Source organism: Eutrema salsugineum, unplaced genomic scaffold, assembly GCF_000478725.1.
Source record: "Eutrema salsugineum unplaced genomic scaffold, Eutsalg1_0 scaffold_16, whole genome shotgun sequence".
NCBI classification, from domain to species: Eukaryota; Viridiplantae; Streptophyta; class Magnoliopsida; order Brassicales; family Brassicaceae; genus Eutrema; species Eutrema salsugineum.
The window spans coordinates 5,499,745-5,507,431 of record NW_006256858.1 but is presented as its reverse complement, the minus strand read 5'-3'; the positions used below and the strand labels follow the sequence as shown (position 1 = coordinate 5,507,431).

At 41.4% G+C, this 7,687-nt stretch overlaps 1 non-coding gene across 1 annotated transcript; it reads left to right on the top strand.

Annotated features, from left to right (window-relative positions):
• The first annotated feature begins 6,593 nt into the window (after nucleotides 1–6,593).
• LOC112087916 lies at nucleotides 6,594–6,701 on the top strand. The gene has a single exon (XR_002900322.1). It is a non-coding gene; the product is annotated as a small nucleolar RNA R71 (small nucleolar RNA).
• Nucleotides 6,702–7,687: the final 986 nt, after the last annotated feature.

Genomic DNA, 7,687 nt, shown 5'->3' with positions numbered 1-7,687 from the left:
GATCAATCAAGCTTACATGCAATAAGAACAAGAATAAACAGAGAACAAAGTTGAAATCCCAGATCTATAGACCTAGATGTCTTAATCGATTATGAGAGCCCCTTTCGGGAACCCTAAGCCCAACTCGGGATCTACTCAGACATGGCTGAGGTCGACATCATCATTGGTTTTAATAAAAGTAATCAAAAACAGTAAAGAAAAGAGATGAAGAAAGCTTCTCTATTGAAGAACTTGGACTTGAACAATCTTCTACAAAACTCCCATAAAAACGGCTAAAGGAAAAAGGGTTTCTGTAAAGTATGAAGGGTTGTGTCTAAAAACGACCTAAATGACAAGTATTTATAGTCTTCAATACTCCATGGTCTCTAGGGTTCCGTAATTGAGGCTGAGAATGACTTTGGGCTTCAGAAATATGGGCTTTAGTTCAGAGTTTGACGGTCGCGGTCGGGAGTGACGTGACCGCGGGAAATAGGTTGTTGGCCGCGGTGGGGAGGCTTGTGACCGCGGGGAATGGGCTGTTGGCCGCGGTCGCGTGACTTTCTGGCCGTCTTCAAGTGGCTCCGGGGCTAATGGAATATCTTAAGATCCAACCGTTGAAATGTCTCCAAACCAAGTGCATTTGAAAGCTGGTTGATTCTTCTATAAGTTGTCCAATTTTGAGGGTGATCAGACGGTGAGAAGGCCTTCGTCTCTTCATGAGAGTTCTGACGGTCTGCATTTATCCAAAAGAGTCATTTTGTTCCAATTTGTGCATCTTTATTCCAAATTACCTGAAAAGTCTTTTAAAATCCGAAAACATAGAAATCCTTTGAAAACCTTTGAAAATGGAGTAAAAACACCTGTAAAAGATATTAAAGTGATCCATAAAAATGGTCAAGATCCGGTGTTATCAACTCCACCAAACTTAGTCTTTTGTTTGTTCTCAAACAAAATGAGGGCTAAATCTCGTCGAGAGGTTTGAAAACGCAGGAACTAAAAAAATCTCAGAGACCAGACTTCTAGATCAATATCAATCAGTATGATCAATCGGGAATAACATAGAAAATTCTCACTAGCAATACAGGCATAACTAGTCCGTTGATCCGTCATGCGGAAATCTATGCACTAAGATCTAACTTCCAGTCAACTAGCTCTTAACATTCATTAAAAATCTCGGTGGTTCTCATCAAATAAAGTCTAGGCAAGGCAATCTAGGCTAGGTGTCAAAAGGGTTATTCTAGGGGTAAGGCTTAAAGTGTTTACGGGTTACCTGAAGATCTGGAGAATGTAAGATATTATGCAAAACCGCAAGAGAGAGTGAAGCTGTTGGTATCCACAGTTTCCAGTCACTTTCTTCTTGCCATAGATTACTGGTCTTCTTCTTCAGGCTCCTAGCTCCCCCAGACTTAGATTTTTGTAAATCTTTCAAAAACATAGCTCTATAAACGCTTAGTAGATGCTTCTTGCTCCACAAATTTTGACAATCTAAGACTCATTAGGCTTTTTGTTTCCCTCTCTCTTTTCATTCGGTTTTTTTTGAAGAGAGGGAACACCTTTAGATATAGAGTCTTAGAGAGCACGAAATTACCAGTTAATATCTGTCTTGTAAAGCTTTATGAGGTTTCTGATACTCTTCCTTCCCAATTCCATTCAGTCTCCTTTGTGAGTGACTGAAAACTGCGTCGCTCCTCTTCTCTCCGACGTTTTTGCACATATCTGCTGATATAAACTAAAGAGAGAATGCATGAGGATTGAAAAAAAGGGTTTGGGTTTAGGGTATGGTACCAGATAAAGATAAACTGGTCATCTAGGACGACGAAGAGTGGTAAAAGTGAGGGTAAAAGAAGTCCTAGATGTGTATGTCGATGCCTGCCTAAAATCAATGATGAGAAAATTAGATATCAGTATTAAGGTCAAATAAAATGAGCTAGTATATCCTGTCAGAAAGAATCTCTATGAATAGAAGTCCTCTGGTGGGAGTTCGTAGTGTAAGTACTCTAGCTACCGCCTAGTCTAGTGCTAACCACAAATGAGCTATCATGCATAGTGTAGAAGTGTGCAGGTCTAAATCATCATAGTTTTGTGTCAAACATTCCTGAAAAATACTTAATGTCGAATAAGTTACATATTAAAATTTAAAAAGTGCTTCAAATTTAAAAGCAAAAGCAAGAAAATGATTAGTACGGATAGACATCCTCCCCCAGACTTAAATCACACTGTCCCAAGTGTGAAAAAGTTGGTGAGAAAATTGTGAATAAAAGCAAAATAAAATAAGATAAAAGAAAAGAAAATGATGATAGAACCGTGATGGTAGTGAAGTGCTGATCAATCACTCATCCTCCGATGTATCTGCTGCGAACTGGTGCTGCTCCTGTAGGAAGGTGACAATGCGCTCAAAGCGTCGTCCCTGTCTCTCAACTCTGCGCTCTAGATCAGAATGTGTGTGCGATGATGTCGATGATGAGGTGTGGCCGGTCGAAACAGATGGCTGAAAGTGAGCACGGGCCGCAGCTGCATCGCGTTTTGCCTTGGCCACTATGTATTGGCCAATGGTGAATGGTAGACGAGGTACAGATGGCAGAAAATCATCGGATTCCGGAGTCCATCGCGGACGTCCTCCGTTACACAATCTCGGGACTGATGGTGAAGGCAAGCTGACTCGGTGCTCCTCAGTGCCAGTGCAATACTTGTAACCAAACCTGTCTGGATCGAAAGCGGCACGAGAGATAGTGTGATCGCGAGAGAGATAAAGTAGGTCATACCAGACATCGGGAAGTGGATCATCAGATGAAAAATCGAATCCTACAGCCTGTAGTATCGCTGTAATAGCACTCCCGTAAGCTGGAGTAGCGTCTTCGCAACCATGTAAATCATGCTTCATCTTTATCATGTTCTGTGCTATGATCCAGGCAAAGCAGGCAAGTCGTGGGTCGTCCATAAATGGCATATGAAGTGTAATGAGCTCGGTCTTCAAAACACATCCCATGTTGGCTCTAGAGAAAATCGTGTGTGCTAAGAGTTTGTGCACAACTCTCACTGCTGGATGAGTAAGAAGGGCTGACTTGGATCTCCCGCTATCATAGACTCCATGACCCATCTCTCTCCACAAGTTAAAATCGGGTTCATCTTCAAGATAAATGCCATCGGTATATGGAAGCTTAAGAGCCTCACAAAGTTCAGAAATGGTGAGCGAGTAAGGCTGTCCGCGGATAGAGAATGACAAGATGTCATCTGATGCTCTGGGGTTCCTCCTCTTTGTGTGGTGGAGTGTAATAGTTGCTAAGAACTCGCGGACTATCTCAGGATAAGTCGGAAGGTTCAGCTCCATGTAAGGTCTCAGCTTAAGTGCATCGATGTACCAGATTACATCTTCTCTGATTCCAAGCATCTCAAGTGTATGATAATCAATGCAAGGCGTGGGTTTGATGTTCAGCTTCTTGAAACGTCTTGCATAGTCCACTCTTGGGTTTATCTCCTTGCCAATGTATCGAATCTGTGGTGGCTCAGGAGCTGCTCGTGTTTTGTCTTGAGTGCTGGAGCAATCTCATCACATAGTTTCTTCTTCTCGGTCTGGCTTGGTTCAGCATGTACTCTCCTAGAGTAGCATCATCGGGAATGACCTCAGAGCTGTCACCAGTGCGACGGCTTCTTCGGGATCTGATTTGTTCCATTTTTTTCTGCAAAACGAAATGATTCTTGGAAAAATTGTGAATATGGATGCTGATTTTAACACATTAAGATCAGTTATACTAATACTAGTATAAAGAGATTAATTAAAACCATGAGCAAGCAGAATTGACATTAAATAAAAGAAATCGAGTAGTTCATGACTAGATTCGGATTTTTGATGTTCTCAACATAGAAATCTTCTAAAATTGGTTTTAATGAGCAATTTCCATGTCAAACCTATAGGTTACCTAATACTAATCACTAATCACACAAGCCTTAATCAGATTCATCAATTTTGCTGTTCCAAATTCGAGTTTTATAAAGCATGTAGAATCGAGATTTCAAAAATCTCAATTCCTCTTAAGCTAGGTGTTAAAATCGATTTTTAGATAACCTAAAAGGATAATCTATTGTTCTTAAGCTATTTCCACCATCAATAAACCAAGATTTGGGCTTTTAAAGAAAACTCTAAGTTCTAAAATCAATTAAAAATGGCGAGTTTGAGCTTCATACCTTGCTGGAAAGAGAGATTTTATGACAGAATTGAAATCAGCTTTGAAAAAGAGTGAGGTTTGGGCCAAGAATCTCTTAAAAAGCTTAAGAACTGAAAAAGGTGTTCTATCTCCTAAATCTCCAAGTCTTTTGGAAGAGAAGAGAAAAATGAGTTTTGATCCAAAAAGTGCATTTCCTTTCTTTAAAAAGCGTTTTTGTAGCAAAAACGGAAAATTTCCGGAAAATTTATAAGTTTACGGGAACTTACCTTTCTTGTCTTGCATGCAAAGGAGGTTTAAAACTTATGGAAAATCTTAACGTGCTTTACCAGGAATGCTCCGGAAATCACCGGGAATTTCGGGAACTTTTGAAATGCGGTGGAAATCCGCATCGTCACCTCAACGACCAACGGCCGCGGTGATTGAAGGCTCGACCGCGGTCACATTCTCGGTGCCGCGGTCGATGCACCTTTGGCCGCGGGTCGGTCCGCAGCTCTTTTTCCTGCAGCCTTTGTCCAATTTTCTGGTCTTTGCCGGACCGAGCAGCTAAAAACCTACCATTTTCTTCTTGGTTTTTCTAATTTTCTGATTTTTTTTTTGTGTGTGTTTTTTTTTGTCTTATAAAATACCTGAAACTTAAAAGAAAAAGAAAGCATAAATTGTAAAAAGGAGAAGGAAACTAAAAGAAAAAGTACCTAAATGGGTTGCCTCCCATTAAGCGCTTTTGTTTTAAGTCGTTAGCTCGACGTAAGCATGAAAAATCAGGCTGATTTGAATGGCACTCCACTTGATGTGCCCTTATCATTCCCGGTCGCTGGAGGTTTTACTTCTTCTCCTTGAGGAGCCGTCTTCTTTCCTTTACTCTTCTTTCAGACTTTAACATTATTTAAAACCCTTTTTGTGTTTTCGATTAGCTCCTGGATTTGGTCCTCACTAGTTTCTGTTGCATCTGGTGGAATGATGATCTTGATCTTCACAAAAGCTTTCAGCTTCTCTTTTTCTTTCTCTTTGGGCCAGTTTCCCTTGCTTGGAAAATCGTCTAAGATAGTCGGGTAGTACCTTCTGCGATTCACATTGAGGAAAACAGCATGCCGGTTTGCGTGATCGATTACTGCTCCTACGGTAGCTAGGAATGGTCTCCCGAAAATGAGTGGCCTCTCCTTGTCTTTATCCATCTCCAGGACTTGGAAATCTGCTGGAACAAGCTTGTATCCCACTAGAACTTGTAGATCATGAATCGCCCCTTCAGTATCTTTTTTAGATGAATCTCCAAAAATAACCTTAACCGCCGATGTCCTTAAGGTTTTTATGCCCAATTTTTCGGCAAATGTCTTTGACATGATGTTGACATTGGCTCCGGAATCGCACAGGCAGTCTGTAAATTTGATTCCTGAAATGAAACATTGGAAAACAAAACGTCCCGGATCGTCGGCTTTTGTAAGCCTTTGAAACGGTGATCGTTCAGGTACCTTAAATGGTGGCTGCTTGGCATCGACATCCTTGTACAATGGTACAAAGATTGGGGTTTCTTCTTTCTTTCCATCGGTTCTGGCCTCTTCTTCGGGCAATGTGGTTATGGCGTTGCAAAACCTCTTAGGATTATCTTCAACTCTTCCTGGAAGAACTCCACTTTCCCTCTTCATAGAGTCAGCTGTTTGGGCGACTTGCACGTCTAGCTTTTTGACGTGCGAAGATAAAGCTTCAAACTTCCCGTTCAGATCATTGTACATGCAGTCAACTTTCACGTTCACGTCTTTAGATGCTTTTTTGTTCGTTTTAACGAGCTGTTGGATGGACTGTTCAAGTCTACCGATTTGTGAAGCTAGCTTGTTTGTCGTGACTCCCTGCTGCTGTACAAATTGATTGTTAAAACCCGTACCTTGGTAGTTATATGGCTGTCGCGGCTGATATGGTCCTGTTCCTCCGAAGTTTCCAACTTGGAACTTGTTTTGCAAGGATTTTTGCTGAGGTGGGTAGTACTGATCTTGTGGATTCTCCACATTTGGATTGCGGTAAGAGAGATTGTTGTAATTTGCATTCCGGAAGTTGTTGTTGAAGCCATTGTTGAAGCGATTTTGATATGGTACTAGCGCTCCTACATAGTTCACATCTTCTTCTTGAAAGGCTTGATTAATGTGATCAATGTCACTAGGTCCTTCATCTTCTGCGCCATTGTTGGTCTCACAAGCATGGATTGGGCGATTGTTGCTCTTCAGAAGCTGGCTCATCATGTTCTTCAACTCGGTTATCTCCTTGTTGTCTGTTCTGGTTTGCTTCGTCGATCGATCGTATTCAGGACAATCATTGCTATTGGCTTGAGCCAAATTTTCGATGAGGGCTCTTCCTTGGGCTATTGTCTTTTGTCCATAATCTTCATTGCTAGCTGTATCAAGTGAAAGTTTGTATTTTGGTTGCAAACCTCGGTAAAATGTGCTCAGCAAGCTTGATCCAGGAAATCCATGGTGAGGGCAATCACGTTCATACTCCTTAAAACGTTCCCAGGCTTCATAGAAAGATTCAGTCGGGCCTTGTTGAAAGCTTGAGATCTTTGTTCTCAACAATTCGATCTTGACTTAGTATAGAAGTGATTCAGGAAAGCAGTTTTACATTCTTCCCAATTAGTAATCGATCCTGCAGGCAAAGATTTCAACCAACGGTGAGCTTTGTCTGCTAATGAAAAAGGGAGCAACTTACACTTTAAATAGTCTGCTGGAACTTGGTTTGTTCTCATCATGCTGCAGATTTCTTCAAAGAGCTCGATATGGTCCATTGGGTGTTTGGAAGGAACTCCATGGAATTGGTTTTGTTTCACCAATGAGATGATTTGAGGCTTGACTTCAAACTCATTCCGGTTCGGAAATGGAACTTGAATTGCAGATCGGTTTTGAAAGTTTTGAGTAGGTGCATCGAAATCAGCTATGCAATGGTTCCTGGCTTGTCTTCGGTGTTGATTTGCTGGCTGTACAGGGCGGTTAACGCGCCCATTCGGCTGCATTCCTTGGTGGTCACCATCGACTGCATTGATGGGTGCATCAAGGTCTTCAAACTCTTCTCTCTCGCGGTTCTGTTGGTTTCTTGGAGGAACCTCATCCTCCTCTCCATCTTGTCGAGCATGATCACCTCCTCTGTGATCATTCTCTTCTCCATGTTCGGACCCGTCTTGGTCCATATTTAAAGCTCGGTTAATAGGATCTCCAGGATGGTTGTCGTTGGCCATTCCTTGCATTCATCTAAGTCTTCAAATTTCTCTTTCGTGTCTGTCTATCTCGTCTAGAATTGGAATGTTTTCTACAGGTCTGCGCCTGGTATTCATGCAATTCAGAGAAAAACAAAAGAAGGGAAAGATAATTCAGCAAAAATTTAAGAAAGAACTAGAGATCAGGTGTCTAGAATAGAAGTTAAAACAAGAAAAATAGCAAAAGGCAGCGAAACAAATCCCCGACAACGGCGCCAAAAACTTGATTGCGTGTCAACTGCGTGAGGGAACAAATTTTACCCTTAACAAAAACAAATGAAAGCCGCAAGTGCATAGCTAATCAGTTTTAGTA